Below are 16251 nucleotides of genomic sequence, written 5' to 3'. Positions count from 1 at the left end.
AAGTTAGCAATGTGTTCCTGTTGTCTCTTTCCTTGGAATCATTAAAGGAAATAATTCAAGCAAAAGGTAATAGCCACAGTGCTGTTTGTCATCAGCTTGTACCTGCTAATAAACAAGGAAATCCATCTGTTATGGAGTCACTTTCCTAATGGACCTTCAAAGACGTGTTCCACATGGCAGTGTGCACAGGGAAAATAAGAAAGGACATTGCCTGGCCACCCAAGCCCTTTGCAAATTGAAGATTTGTTCAAAGAAAACTTGAAAAGGCCCATCCAACAAAATTTCTCTCTACTGTGTTATTACTTCACCGACAAAACCTTTCCTCTGTTGCTCTGAGTCTCACCCTTTCCTGGCTTCACATGTTCATGGAAATTCCATTTCTGCTCAGTCCTGCACTTATTTTTCTACCCCTTGTTGTTCTTCTGCTGTTTATTGCTCTTTTCACTGTTATATWTCCTACTGGCACCAGTGAGGTAAATCAGTGGATGGGTTTGAGGMAGGACCATTTTTTATTCTTATGGATATGGTAACCTTTATCTTCAAGCAACAAAAGCAGTGTCCCTAATTTGGTACATTGCTGAGTCTTTAGTTAGTTTCTGGATTTTTTTTTTTTTTAATTGGATTTGATCTTCAGCAGATTCAGCAGATGTTGCAAAGCAAATAAACCATATGCAATGGTTGTTAGACATTACTCATGRTATAATCCCTTTATCCAAATACAAAAGTTAAACATATGAAACCATATCCTTCGATAACTGGAGAAGTTCAGCACATACTAAGAAAGCCACCACCAAGGAATTCACTTCATCTTTTGGTGCAGCACATCCTCTCTCAAGGAAGGTGGGCAGACARGGGGAAGATGGATTCATGACTGTGCTTTAAAACAAATGTCAGCTAACCACAAAGGGTCAAATTCATTGCTGATGTAACTCTGCTGACTTCAGTGGATTTACACTGGGGATTAATGCAGTCTTTTCTCTAATATTATATTCAGGAGGGAGGAAGATGGTTTTTGTATAGATTCAGCACAAGATCTGCTGGCACATAAACAACCCAAACAGAATTGTTCCCTTTTCAAACATCTGTTAGCATGAATGTCCAAATCCTGTGTCCCTGCCACAGGTTGTTATAATCGAGCTGCATTACATTAACAAAAATACTATAACCATTTGGTCTCTACTTTAAACAAGAGCTTATGAAAATGGCTTTCAGGTGGAGGGAGTGGTGATTTGGCARCGTTCTCTTGGCAGGGCTGTGGATTGCACATGAGGGAAAGTTGTTTGGTGGTAAAGCAGACAAATTGCTTAACAATTAATAAAAATAATGCCTTGTGTTTCTGCACGACAAGGTGCTGTGGAGGAATTCTCCTCTCCCCAGCTGCTCTCCCCTAATAAAACACGGTCAGCTCTGCAGGTTTTTAAATTGCACACAGTGAAGAGGAACAGTGCTTTAAAATGGGGTAGAGTGCACAAGTAAAATGGGAGGTACATGGGTTAGAWATCTGACTAATTTCTCTAGATTTCCCTGCTTTTGAAAGTCATTGGAGTCCCACATCACTCAGCACTGTTGCTCTTGGGTTTCTTCTGTTTTATTTGAGTTTCTAAGAACTTTTGACTAAGTGCTTGATCAATATAACAGATTGTGTAGAAAACTATTACAAAATCAGCAGTATCCTTTTAGGAATTGTACGGGTCTGTTTCCCTCAGAATCAGAGCAGATTTAGTATCTTAATTGTTATTTCGCAAGGCAATTGAGACTCCACAAGCCAAAGTGAGATGCAAAGTGACAAAAGGATCTTGAATGTCTTGTTAAAATCAGAGGAATATTTGAAAATGTTCTCTTTGGTTTGAACATATGATGGGTCAACTTGTTAGAAAAGAAATCCAGGTTGCTGGATGTAATTTTATTTCTTAGGACAGTGTGTGTGGTTCTCATCACACTAATGATGTTTTATCAGGGGTAATTCAAAGCAAGATAYTGTATGAGGATTTCCTCTTTTTGAAAGACATAATTGAATATTTGTACAAACCTTTACAGCATTTTCCTGGCATTAATCCCCAGTGTTTCATATTTGAGATTATCTTGTTCCAACAGCTACTTTCAGCTTTAAACACATATATTCGGGGCAAGATGTGTTACTTTTCTCAGAGTGCAAAAGCACCTCAGACTAAAGCTCTAGAAATGTGTTTGAAATCTTTGAGATTGGACTCAGCATAGAACAGAAGCTGATGTGACATTTGGTTTGGGAAAGGATTTTKTGTCTTTAGCAGTTGAAATCAATAGGATGGGGATAAATTCTCCCATTTCTTCATRAATATAAAATAATTACTTTTGATTCTACCTTTTCCAGATACTCATTGTTTGTCTTGTTTAAAATTTTTGCCTCGAGTTTGGAAAATTAAATAATTTTGTTCATTACTTTTAAATATGCTTTATTTGCACTGATATCAGCAAAGACTGAATATTTAGAGTTTATAAAACCTCCAAACWGTAGCATTTTTCCTGGCTGTAGAGAAAACATGAGAGAGAACTTGGATGATGGTCTTGTAAAGCTCACMTAAATTATTGCTGAGAAAAGAATAAAAATCACCTTTGAGTGAAAGTGAGGGAAAAGAATTATTTTCTTGAGGGAAAAGAATAAAAATCACTTTTAGGATGTGGAATGAATATGTCCCCAATTAGTTAACAGACTTGTATCTAGAAAGGACGAATTACTTCTTGTTATAGTGATTTCTTTATATATATATATATGTATGTACATGAGAAGTTTTTCATGTTTTAAAGCAATCCTAATAAACACAAGTGTTTACTATTAGGGATGCATACAGTCAGAAGTTGTCAATGTTGCCTTGATTTCCTGCTGCTGGGTTCAACATGGTGCACTCAGGTGATGTGTTAAAGGAATCTGTATGGTGTGATTTGTTTCYTTAAAATTAAATTTTTTATTCTCCTGAAATGCTTCCTTATTAAGTTTCTTGTAAATGAAAACATTTAGGTGTCTACGAATCACTAGTAGAAGCCAATATATTTCTCAATTAATCAAGTAAATCCTGTYAAATGCAGTTTAAGGACCATTATATGGGGATTCTCAGTGACACCTCTGCAAATGTACTTGAGTAAACTTTATTTGAGACCTTACCAGGGCTCTTGAGCAAACAAAGCTTTGCTCCTCCAACTAAAAACCTATTGCAATGAGAGCTGTGCAGCRTTTAGAAGCAGTGAACCTGTAAACCTTAAATTTGCTGTGTTCTGCAGCATATGATATTCATGTCTTCAGTGTTTTCCAAACTGGTCATAGGGGTATGCAAAGAGGTCGGGTAGAAAGGCACTGCTACAAATCCCTATTCCTAAAAATCTGTAGAGATACTCAGATCAAAAGGGGGATACAATTTATTTTAGCTAGATCAAAAAGAATAAAGTTGCTGAGCATAGCAGAGACTTAAYTAAAATGTATCAGGTCTGTTGTAGCCAGTAAAAATCCTCTTGAAATCCTCCAAAAATCCCCCTTATGCTGAATGGAAGATGCAGACAGGAGCAGATCATGAGAATCCTCTCCATGACTTTGCAGGGTGCAGAAGCTGCCCAGCTCCCAGGGACTCTGCGCAGCCCATGGCTCAGAGTTCCAAACGTCTCTTCTGCCCTTTTAGGTTATYTGGGGGAAATGTCTTCTCAACCTTTTCTTGCTCTAGGATTTAGGAAGTTATTAGTCTTATGCTGATGGCCATCRCAAAAATCCTCTTGGCTGCTTGTCTGGCCACCAAGAAAGAATTCAAGTATAAGAGGTAGCTGTTGATCGAGGGGCAATCTGTAGATATCCTGCTTCCAAGAACAATTGTCTGCACACAATTTAATTTATAGTGATGTTGGGAGCATTGTTAAGCTGTCACAAGCTTATCACAAATGATTTCTCCTTTATGCCTTTATATTTGCACTCTGAAGCTGCTGCAGTTTTGCTGTTCTGAGGTCTTGTGCTAATTAAGATTGCTTAAATGAGGATTTTGTACATTTGATGTCTCTATTCAGCAGCATGGAATATTTCTGGTGTCATATTCAGCAAAAAGTAACCTTTACTCCTCATATCACTGTTTTATTGAATTGGCTACAAGTTTCTCCTGATTTAAGAACCTCTGAGCTGAAAATCCCCTTTCACAAGGATGGAATCCCCAGTTCTGTCTCCCAGAGGTGTTCTCATAAGGTGCTCTCTGTGTAGTCGTTGTGGGGCTATAAATCCTCAGAAGAATTTTTAAAGGTGTATTAGCTGTGACTTATGGGGGGAACCTGGGTTTCATTTGCCTAGGAGCTTTCATTACAGGTGCCTTTGGAAGGTTAATGGCTGGAGATAGGATCAAAAACAGAGGTGAAAAAGAGTTATTACTTGTCAGAGACCCTTATCTTCCCYGCTACTCTACAGGGCTCTGTGAAAYGGCCYGGATTACAGATCGATAGTGGAGTTCTTGCACTCAGCCAAGACCAAAACCCCATAAACTTTAAAACACAGCAGCACAGCTCGACTGGGAGCTTGCTGAGAGCTGAGCTTTACTGGTTTGCTTGTGCATCTGAGATCTGGGGGATATTATCCTCTCGGGGGATAAATATCAGTAGATGGTGAGCTGGCAGGGCTGGCAGTCCTGCCCTGCTTCTGCAGTGGCATCAGTTAAARTGCTCCAAAAGCCTGCAAATGCATTTCCTTCCTAACAATTGCTGGAGCTGCTAAAGGATTGAACAGTGTCTTCCAAGGGAATAATAGCACGTCAGAAAATGTGCTTCTCCAGTAATGYCTGGCTTACCTTTTTGAACCTTGCAGGGAACACATTTTCTCTTGGTGAGATTAGTGCTATCTTTGGACAGCTATGACTTTCTACTTTTTKTAATTCTGCCTTTACTTGAGCAGCCATAAATGTGGCAGATGCTTCAGGTTCTTTTACACTTCTCCAGCAGTGGGTTCTGAGAAGTTCATGTGTGACTGTTCATCTAGAGATGGTGTTATTGTTATTGTTCTCCCTTTGAGCTGATTGGGAGATCTGCATCCACGACATGGTACAAGCCAGAAACTGGAGTGCCCCAGCACAGCCTGTGCCCTCCCCAGCCTGGAGAAGTGCTGGATGGGCAGAGTGTAGTGTGGTGATAGAGTTCATCAACAGCTCCTGGAGTTCTGAGGGGTGAACCAGGGTCCATCTCCCTCCAGGGGCTGAAGATGAGGCAGCTGTGTACGTCCATCCTGAGCAGAAATGAGCGCAGAGTGCCTAGGTGTGGGTCCTGGTGCAATAAATAAAGCCTTGCAGGTGTCCCAGAGGCCAAAAATGCTACATCATACAGGAATCTTGTCTTGTACAGCCCTCTCTTCAACATTTATTATTTTTATCACAGGTTTTCATGGTCCTGTGGCTGCTGTACTGTCTCTGTATTTATTAAGCTTGACTGAATATTATTATATAAAGACTTGCCTTTTCTTAGCCTTATTTAAGTGCTCCTTTTTGCTGTCTTTAATTGTCCCYGCAGGTGTGTTAACATAGGATTTGTACCTTGATACTTTCTCGCTGCAAGGTGCGAGGGAAAATCTCACAAGATAGCTGATGATCTCTTTTGCATTGCTAAGTGGTGACAGCAGGACTCCAGGAGCATAGGGGAGCCAGCAAGAGTCCACTGTAATATTTATAAATGCTCTCTTAAAAGCTCTGTGAAGCTTGGAAAAGTCATGAGAGAAACACCTGTGGGGCAAACATAAATTTTCATGGGATCAAAGGGCAACTGAGCTTGTGAGGGAGCTCGAAAAGCCTCTAATCCAACTTCCTGCTCAGAGCAGGGTCAGCCATGGGTTCAGYCCAGCTTGCTCAGGGCTTGATCCAGTCAGCTCTTGAAATACATCAAGGCAGGAGACTGCACTGGGCAGGAGCTGCTCCACTGCCTCACTCAACTTATGGGGAGAAGTTTTTCTGTATGTCCAGTATGAACATTCTTGTTCCAGCTCCTGCCATCATCCTGCTGGGCACCCCGTGAAGGGCCAGCCTCTGTCTCTTGATGGCCTCCTCACGCAGGGGAGCAGCTGCTGGGTCCCCTCGAAGCCATCCATGCTCCACCCTGAGCCAGGTCCAGTCCCTCAGCCTTTCCTCCTGCACTCTCCTTCAGCCACTGCTCATCCTGGTACCTGTCTTAGGACCTTTCTCTGGTTTATCAAAGTCTATTTTTTTGTTGTTGTTGTTGTTGTGGGGATGGTATGCAGCGTTCCAGATCCAGCCTCATGAGTTCTGAGTATAACAGGTCCCCCTGACCACCTTCCTGCACTTTTGCTCAGCCAGCTCAGGCTGCTCTTGGCCTTTCCTGTTTCACGCCTTTCCTTTCAAATTGCAACAAGCCTAGACTAGATGAGAATAGACATGCCTTCAATTCTCTGAAGGAGAGCCGCTTCTTCTTAGGTTCATTTCCACCCAAAACAGATTAAAAACTGTCTGGGAGTTTTTGTTCCCTTTCACCAAATACTCCCAAAATCATAGAGTGTCTGGGACACCGAAGAATGTTTACAGAACAGCTCCAGATAGGAGCTGGATAAAGCTGAAGAGAGAAGGAAAAAAAAAMCCCAAAAACCCAAGACTGAAATTAAAAGCTCAACAAAATTCTGATCATGAGATTCAGGGAGACTTTACTGGTAAAAAAGATTTACTCTGTCAAAATAGGTGAAGAATTGTTKGATAAAATTCTATTTTTTCTTTTTTAAGGTATTAGCTCTGCTCTGAAAAAGACTCCTGGAGACAAGTCCTATCATAGAGTAACTGCTTCTAGCTTTGGTGTTTCTAAAAGTTGAAAGATTAGTTTTGTGTAGAGGAACAAACATCATACCCCCTCTTAGACTAAAAATCGGTCACTAACTGTGAACCCATAAAAATAGATGAGTCTCCATCAGTCATCTGAGCTATTTTGGTTCATTTTGCTGCAGATTCAAGTTTTAACAGGACCTTTGCAGTGTGAACGTAAAATGGGTGAGGTTTGTTTATGAAGGGATGAAGTGGTAATCTTTCTAAACTGATAACAGCCATGTATTTAGGACCAGGTAATACTTTGGCATTACTGTTTTATGTCTGGAGGATTTTTGAAAATGGAAGTAACTGGAAATAGTTATCATATTTCAGGTTTCCCAAGCGGGAGTTAAAGCTGCAGGTGATGTTTCAATAGCCATGAATTACAGAGCTCCATTTAATTCATTTAAGGTCGCGATGAACTCGTAGCCTTTGGTAAGAAGACTTCATCCAGCCAGGAAAAGATTGAATTACTTGTCTCATGGGAGGCTCTTCTCTTTTGCTGGAGACTTGAGGCACTTAGGGGTCACTATGGAACCGCTTGGACAATGTCCCCTTGGCTGCACCCCAAATCATCAAACCCTTCTCCCTGGTTTTCTTTGCCAGCACTTGTTTAACCTTCACCAGCCTCAAGATATGCAAAGCCAAATAAAAAGAGAGGAAAAGAGTCCAGATGGGAAAAGATGACCAGATGTTTTGGTGAGTTTGGGATGATCCATTAAAAAAAGAATTCTGTTTTGTTGCCACAAACATAAAGACTGTCCTTGTGCATTGAAATAGAGAGCTTTCATTATCCCAGGCCTTTGTTCTTCCTTTCAGACAGATATTTCTGAATCTGCACTCTTTTTCTTTGCAGCATGGGTATAATGGAAAAGAAATGGCTTTCTCACATGCTTGTAGTAATAGTTTCTAGAAAATACTTTCCCAAAGAGCAGCACGCCTTGCAAGTTCCTGAGAAATGATTTAGCCACCATAGGACTGCTCCAAAATTATCTGAGCTGCAATTCTTGCAGAATTCCTAACCTGAATATGCATGTTCATCCATTCTCAGCAGATATTTCTATGAGTTATGGTTTCTTTTTAATCAAATAAAACCTGCAAATAAGCTGGAGACATCAATGTTTTAATTCAGTTACTGTGAGGTGTAGCTGTGGTGTTTAGTGAGCATGAGTCTCTGGCTATGCAAATATGTAGACATAAAAAAGCTTCTGGGAAAAAAGAGTTTCCTTACATATCATAAATTTCAATATCACTTCTGTTAATAAATGATAATTCAGCCTGACATAAAAAGAAAGCCATGTAATTAAGTCGTTGTGAAGTCTCTTATTCTGAACTGCCAGGCCCTCAAAATACAAAGTATGTAACAAATAATTAAAGAACAGGCAGGATATGTTTTGCATCTAGAATACCCAAATTTGCTTGAAGAGCAAACTCGACATAAACAAGGCTTCAGTTAATTCATAATTAATTAAAGGTAAAGAGATTAATTTGTAAAATAAAATAAATTGGCTTCCCTGGGGGCTGCTTTTTGATTACACTGCTCTGTAGAGGAACCTTTCCTGAACTGTAGTAATTGTACACATTTAAGARCAATGGGAGAAAAAACAGGTTCTTTAAACAGATGGTTGACTGAAATTGTGACTTGACACTCTCAGCTTCACTTCTCATCCAAGACAGTGTCTGTTAAAGAACCTGTGTGCAGTTTGTGTACTTCTCTTTTTTTCTTTCTTAGGCAGTTGGTTGGCTGTGCACCTTTTCCTTTGGTAGGAGTAGGAACATCCTGGAATTTGACACATGTCAGGTTCTTGGGAGCCAAGTGCCAAACTGCAGTGTGGGGGTGCAGGAAAGTCAGATTTTAACCTAACAAATCCTTGCTGAAATTAAAAGGCACAAGTGCAGAGATAAAACAGAGGTGAACTGGCTCTGGGTGGATACTGCAGGTATCATAGATGGAGAAAGAAAGTCGAGATTTTTCCTCTGAATGCTATTCAGCAATTTGCTTCCTTTTGGGTTACAATTTAAATCTCACCTATAGTATTAAGCCTTTAATTCTTATTTTAGCAAAGGCTTTGCCTATCTGTCATCAGAACCTTATTATTTCCATGAGGTTTTGACTATTAATTGTACAGTCTAATGTGAAGGGCTCCAAGCTCAGATCACCAGGGCTTCACAGAGTATTGAGTGTGTCCCAGTTCTCAGAGATGTACAGAACTAGCAGTTTTAAAAGCTTCTTTCTCGTACGAAAAATGTTCTTCTCATGACTGAAACTTGCTGTGAATCTCTAGAAAAAGTGTGAGTTGAGGTTGTTTTACTGGCTTGTTTAAATATGTAAAAGCAATTTCCTCTTTTTTAACAATCCCACGCCAAAAGAGTGAAATAATTGATACCCACCTTGTTTGTATTTAAGATTAGTTTGAACAGGAGCCTAGTTGCTTCTTGATGCATCCATATATCTGTAGAGCCAAAAAAATTCCACCCTGTAGATCAAGGGTGTAGCAGATGTGCTCAGTCTTTTGCCTTCAAGGATTGTTCTCTGAATGCTTGTAACAGTTTTATCTCAAATTGAACAGTTTCTCAGTGAAATAATTAATTATTCAGATAGATTACTCTCTATTAAGTTAGCAGTAGAGAGTCTGCAAGCAGGGTAGCTGCTGAACTGTAAATGTTCAAGCTGTTCGTAAACCTTATGAGTGATATTTCAAAATTGGGATTATTTCCACAAGAAGACATCCTTGTGCATTATCAAAGCAGGAAAAATTACAAACAGAAAATTCAAATGCAAACAGATAAAATATTTCCCCCTTCTCTCAGGCCCTTTTATTTATTTACTTTAAAGTAACTAGACTTGTAAAAACTAAGTGAAATTTTGGGTTGATGACAAGCTTGGCGCAGTTCATTTTAAAATCCAACTTAAACAAAGAATTGACTGATTAAGAATCTTAGGCTGCCTGTGTTTTGAAGGCAACTAAAACATTGCTTTCCCAGTGTGATAAGATAAAGGACCAGGTTTGTGTAGGAAAATGTTCCTTGTTCCATTTTAGAATTAATTTTTTAAAAATACATTGCTGTTTTATGCTTGTCTGAGGAAGTTTTAGAAAAATATTATATATTATCTGTTGAAATGCAGAGAAGATTTTCCCCCTTTATGCAGATAGAGATACACAGGTGCAACTCCCATTCCTTTTTTTTCCTTTTCCAATGGCAGAGTTTGGCCCCTTACACACTCCAAACAATCCAACAGCAAGCAGCATTTCCCTCCTGGTTTGGAAAGCTGAATAAAGTAATATATTTCCCATTTCTTGACTGTTTTGGCATTCCTCCCTGAAAGGGAGGAAAAGCCTTATAAAGTTTCCTTTGGCCCACACCCCAAAACATCTGCTGCAGCTGGGGGAAACCAGGTCTGGCTGTGGTGGTGCCCACAGTGGGGTCTGTGGGGTGGCCAAAAGCCCCCAGAGCCCTTCCAGGGGAGGGGAGATGCTGAGATCCTGAGGGGGGTGGCTGGAGGGCAGGTTTAGGCTGCTAAAATTAGGAAGTCTTAAGGCAAGGAAGCAAAAACATGGAATTATAGCATGGTTTGAGTAGAGAGGGACCTTAAAGGTCATCTGGTTCTGACCCGGCCACTGCAACCTGCATTCGCACCTCCCTCATGCCTGTGAAGACGTTGTAAATTTATTCTGACTTCAGTCTTACTCGTTTGTTTGGTTATTTACTTCCTAAAAAGGAAATATTAAGTAGCCTGTTGAGCAAACATAAAGGCCACACAATATTTTTAAGGCTTATGGGAGCATCAGAGAGAGATAATTTTCTAAAAATCAAATAATTGTGTGGCTGTGTTCCGATGATGCTGAACAGCCAAATGTTTGTGCTCATTCTTTTTTATAACTCTGGTGCCTGAAAAAAGGATGGCAGCTTCAGTGATCCCACCAACTGTCTACGTGCATGCTTGTGAAAATCAATGCATTTTCTCTTAAACCCACAAGCAAAAGGATTATTTTAWTCAGCATTAGCTTGTATTTGCTGAGGGTGTGCACAAGACACAGAGAGTTGACTTGTGGAGGTTTGTTAAGCAGAGAATAAATGAGAATAAATGAGGTTCTAAGTAGAGAACCTCAGTCACACACACAAACAGGGTCATTTTGCCAGCTACTCTGGAACTCATGGAATCATGAAATCCATGGAGGGAGGAAGGGAATTTGAAAGCACAAAACCCTCTGAGGGCTGAGAGGGCTCCTTTGCTCAGGAGCTTCTGCCCTTCCATGTCCTGTAAAAACGAGACAGCTTTTATTTGATTTGGAGTGTTTGGGGGGATAAATGCTTCGAGGACTGCAAATGCCTAGATGACTTCAAAATTGTAAGAATAAGCTGCCAAAACCAGGTACCTTAAAAAACTGTGTAAACCTAGCCAAGCCTCCACTAATGAATGTGAAACCCCATTTAGATGGGGCAAGAAAAGGACAAGAAACCCCTCAAATCTCAGCTCACAGAGCCTGGATATTGCCCCCTGTACTTCCACACATATTATCATCTCATGTATTCCTCACTCACAGGTGACATGAGTATTAAGAAGGAAAATGAACATTTTATATCAGCATTCTGCCCATAAGTGATGCATTAGGCTTCATCAAAGTGTTTGAAGTCCAGSAGAGCTGATATGGAAGCCAGATTAGATTTGATTATTAAATGCCATGAAAGATACATGTAATCAAACCAGCTCACCTGCAGCACTTCCCAATGCACTTTGATCCAGCAGATGATGATTTGTAAGGGCATCAGCCCAACCCCTGGGCCACCTGCAGTTTGTCAGGATGGCAGCCAAGGTACTTCATGGGTCAGTTACTGGCAACCATAATGTCTGCCAAACAAACAAAAAATCAGCCAATTGTCATTTTATCAGTAGCCCTTTACTGCATCATAAATGTTCATGATTTCTTCCCTGTCCYCCTCCCTAGCAATTCCTGTGTATTTGGCTTGTTGAAAAATTCCTCTTCAGGTAAGAGGGACACTTCTRTTGTCTGGCAGCTTGTCAGGAGCAGCATCCAGGTTCCTATCAGCAGGATGAGAATTTTAATTGAGAATGAAGCCACTCAAGCTCATTAAGCTGGTCTTAATTGGTAGCTTAAAGGTAGCTAGTTTCCATTAAAAGCCAGATATAAATGTATGCACCCAGTGTGACCTGCTGGGTGCCTTGGGCTTTGCTTTCCATCACGGAGCTTCTGGGCGCTAATCACCTTCCCAAAGGAGCAAACAAGGGGCTGAGAAAAAAAGATGAAATTCCTACTGCAGAGCTTTTAGCAGCTTGGTTTGGGGAAAGATTTTTCTTTCCTTCCAAGGGAAAAGACAAAGATCGGATGCCCAAGAACCCTTCAGCTTGGGCCAAGACATGTGCACAGCTTCAATGAAAGAAAAGTGCTTTTGGTGAACTTCAGGCCTCCTCCTTGTTCTCCTGTTGCTATGATGTTTTGGAAATATCTTTACTTCTCTTCTACAGCCTTAGGAAACTAATAAGAAAAAGTTTCTGTTATTACCCTGAGAGCAGCTCAGGCTTTTCTTCTAAGTGTTTGTGGAGAAAAACTTTCTATCCAGCTGGCAGCTTACCTAAATTAAAGCAGAGGACACTGAGGTGAGCACTGTCACTGCCAGGTGTTCCAATGAGAATACTCTGTTCTATGGTCTGTGTTTTGCTGGCAGCTTTTGTTTTCCTTTAACATTCTCAATTTCTTGCAGAGAGAGAGGGTACAGATGCCATTTCCAAATGGTGTCAAAAATTCTTATGTTGCAGAAGGTCAGTAGTGATGTTTCTTCTTCTTTTTGCACCAGTAGCAGTTCTTCAGGTGTGTGTGTAAATTTAAAACACACAGATGGGATCTTTCAGGCATTGTCTGGTACATGCCATGCACAGCACAAAAAATGGTCCCCAAAATATTCAGTTCATGTGTGGTGCACCTGCAGAACATAGTAGAAGAAAAAGTTTTATCGTTTTTGGGACATTCCCCTCATCCCTACTACTCTCTCCCCTCACTCCTCTCTGCCCCCAAGGAACACCTCTGGATGAGAAAAGTGTGTGTCTGCAAAGCAGGCAAAAGACACCCTTGAAAGGTAAAACTGGGATGCACCTAAAGGATAGGTTTGATAAGATTGCTAAAATAATTATAACATCAAGATAATAGATTTTGTAGAGGAAATAATTGTGGGTATAGTTACAGTCCAGAGTAAATTCAAGAAAGTTATACATTCTAAGCACAGAATGAAGCTGTAAACAGATTCATAACTTAGGACAATGTCAAATCTGAAAGTTCAATCAGATATTTTTCATTTCACCTGGTCATTATATAATTATGCTTCAAATCTGAGMAATAAGCACAAAACCTGTTCAGATGTATACTTATATAACTTTAGTATTAATATATATAAATAGTTGCTATTCTGAAGGCATTTGTTGCCATTACTGCTTTTAGAAAACTTAATTCTTGTTCACTCTCCCTCTGCAAAACAAAATCAGAGTGAAAGAATCATACTTTCATTACTGTTCTTTGTGGCGTTCACACAGTTCTTTCTAATGTTGTCCATGCTGATAGTTTCAAAGTTTTCTCAGTACATTGCATTTGCAACCTGCTAAAATTCTGGTTTGTGCAGTTAGGTGTACAGTTTTGTAATTTGCTGCTCATCTCAAAAAGAAACAAACAAACAAAAACACCAACCCAAAACAAAACCACAAAACCACCCCACTTCATAACTGTTGATTTATTTTAAATAATAGTCTAAAAGAGAGACAGTTTAAGGACATTTTATATATTATTCCCTGTGTTTTGGAGCCACGTAGGTGAAAGGCAGGAGGCAGAGAATTGAAAACAGGCATAGGCTTACAGTCAGGGAAACTATAGCCAAATATTATGATGACATCTGTGTCCTTCAGTCAGCATGTGTTAAATTAACAACAAAGGCTGATAACGTCCTTCAGGAAGGACATCTCTTCATTCCCTGAAGCTATAAGATATATGACACYACCAGTGATGAATTCCTGGGGCCACAGGAGAGCAGATTGCCCTTGAATCCCCTCTTCTCCAATGTCCTTAAGAATGGGCTCCCCATTTGTGTCATTGTCGAGGCAACTATGAGGACACTTCTTGGGTTTCTTTAAGAATTTAAATGGCAAAAGGAACACAGAGCAATCCCCCAGCCCCACATGTGGATCTGTATGAGCAGAATGCAGTAGGGTAGGGCTGTGTCTAGAATGGCATAACTTCACCCATTTATCAAGAAAACCTATGGGATCAAATAAAAAAAATCCCAACAGATCCTGACAACCACCTGGTGGTGTGTGTGCTGCTGCCAAAACTATCAGCACATCAGGTGAGAAAGCTGATCACAGCTACAGGCTAAATCCTGCAGAGCATGAGTTGTCTGCTCATATGCCATTTTGAAAGGAAACGTTTGCTTTTTACTGTTAAACAGCAGAATTCCAGGCTTTTATTCTACAATTACAACTGCACTGGCACTGCCTGCCTGCTTTCCTGGTTATGGCTTGCTGTCACCCATAACAGTGAGGTGTGTGTCAGGCAGAGCTTTGACTCTAGGGCAGTGGGGAATCTCAACACTCCACAAATTTATTTCTTCAGTTTATGAACCGGTGTCACAGAATATGCTGCTGCAAGAGCAAATCTCTGTGACTTTCACCTCAAGTACCTATGGAAATCCTCTAATATGTAGGAAATCTAAGATGAAGTATTCCAGGGAATATTTCCACTGAATTGTCGAAATATATTTGTAGAAGAGGGAAAGAATCTATTGCTTGAGAAAGGAAAACCCAAAATATTTTTCCTGCCCCTGTGGATTGCAAAGTGCTGTGGCGGTTGCTCATGGTGTGGCTCTGTGCAAARGCTGAAATACGTGCTGTGAAATGAAAGAAATGAGATGATAAATTGAAATATGGAATATTTCATGAAATAATGAAAATGTCCTGAGCACTAAAGTGAGCTGGAGATGTGGTCCTGGCATTGTGGCCTAGGGACAATGTGTGGGGAGCCGCCAGTGATTTAGTTCAAGTTTCCTGAAAAAGGTAAGTTTGGTGATGCCCCATGGTGTTATTCGCCAGTATTGCTGCTGGGAACACTGGGCTGCTCTCTGTCACTCCTGCTGATTATGACATTTCAGAATAAATYGGGCAAAATTCCGGAAAATGCTCTGTCAGGAAACCTTTTCAGTAGGAGTGGGGGAAAGCATTAAGCAATAGGAATCTCAGCCAAATACTCCCATCTCATTTTATTTGATCATTTTAAYGATTTACCATTTCCTTGACTGACTTCTATGACAACTTTGTCTTGGGTGTTAAAATGGTTTCTGATTTATTTTCTAAATTATTTTTGCATGAGACATTATTTCCCTTTCAAATATCTTCTGAGTAGGGCTGGCTTTTCCCAATGTTCACTCTGTCWGATCAGCAGAGACAGTTGAACAAAGGAAGTTTCCTTTGATAATTTATGATCACAGGATAATATTCCTGAGCAAGCAAATGAAAAGAATTGTGATATGATTCATGCCAGCTCACAGRCACTTCTAAAAATCATGGAGATGGCAAAGGGTGGTCACATCTTGAAGTCCCAAAACTGGGAGCTGGGCTTTCTCATCAGCCTTGTCAGACTTCTCTAGAGGATTTACTATTATCTTACCTCTTTCTTAATTTTTAACATTAATGTCTTGGTAACAGATATTAGAAGCTCCCTGTATGCTTTAGGAGAGATCAGATTTTGTATTTGTTGTTAGGTCAGCTGATAGGACTCGAAAGTCAAAACTGGAGGCCACATTCAGGATGTTGTGACTGTTCATCTCTTTTTATCAGATCGTCTATAAAATGAGGATTATTTTCTGATTCACAGTAGCCGAAACTTATGGCTCTGTGTAAAGTACTTGAGGACATAGTCAGAAAATTTTTGTGTTCAACAAAGGCAAAAGATTTATCTGTTCACAGGGTTGCAGGCTAACAGTGGAAGAAAAAGCATGAAACAGMGGTTTAGAAAATAATTTTATTAAATTTAAGATTAAAAGTTGTTTTTAGTTTTATCCAACTTCGCTTTTGAAAGTTACGGTGACAAAACGGTGTTTTTAATTGTTTTTTGTTTTTTGGGGGGTTTTTTGTCATGTTTTGAGTGTCTTGTCTTGGAGAAATAAAGAGGAAATAAAAAAGGTCAGTATTTAAAAAAAAAATAAAATCAGCAGTACAACTTTATTGTTTCAAAGAGCATCTTAAAATTTTAGTTTACAAATTATGTCCAATAATTCAGGTACAGCAAAATAGATAGATATAGATGTTTATAAAATGGAGAATTGGGTTTTTTCCTTCTATGAAACAATAAAACTGGTCACCCTGAGGGAGAAATCAGTAAAGGTTAGGAGATGTGTCTGACAGACAGCCAGGAATGGAGGAAGGCAGAAGATGTTCAAAGCAGAGCATTTTGAGTGTGAA

This window comes from Malurus melanocephalus, unplaced genomic scaffold (assembly GCF_030028575.1).
Source record: "Malurus melanocephalus ecotype Western Australia unplaced genomic scaffold, MMel_1.1 scaffold_242, whole genome shotgun sequence".
Lineage (NCBI taxonomy): Eukaryota > Metazoa > Chordata > Aves > Passeriformes > Maluridae > Malurus > Malurus melanocephalus.
This window is presented reverse-complemented; position numbering follows the sequence as displayed.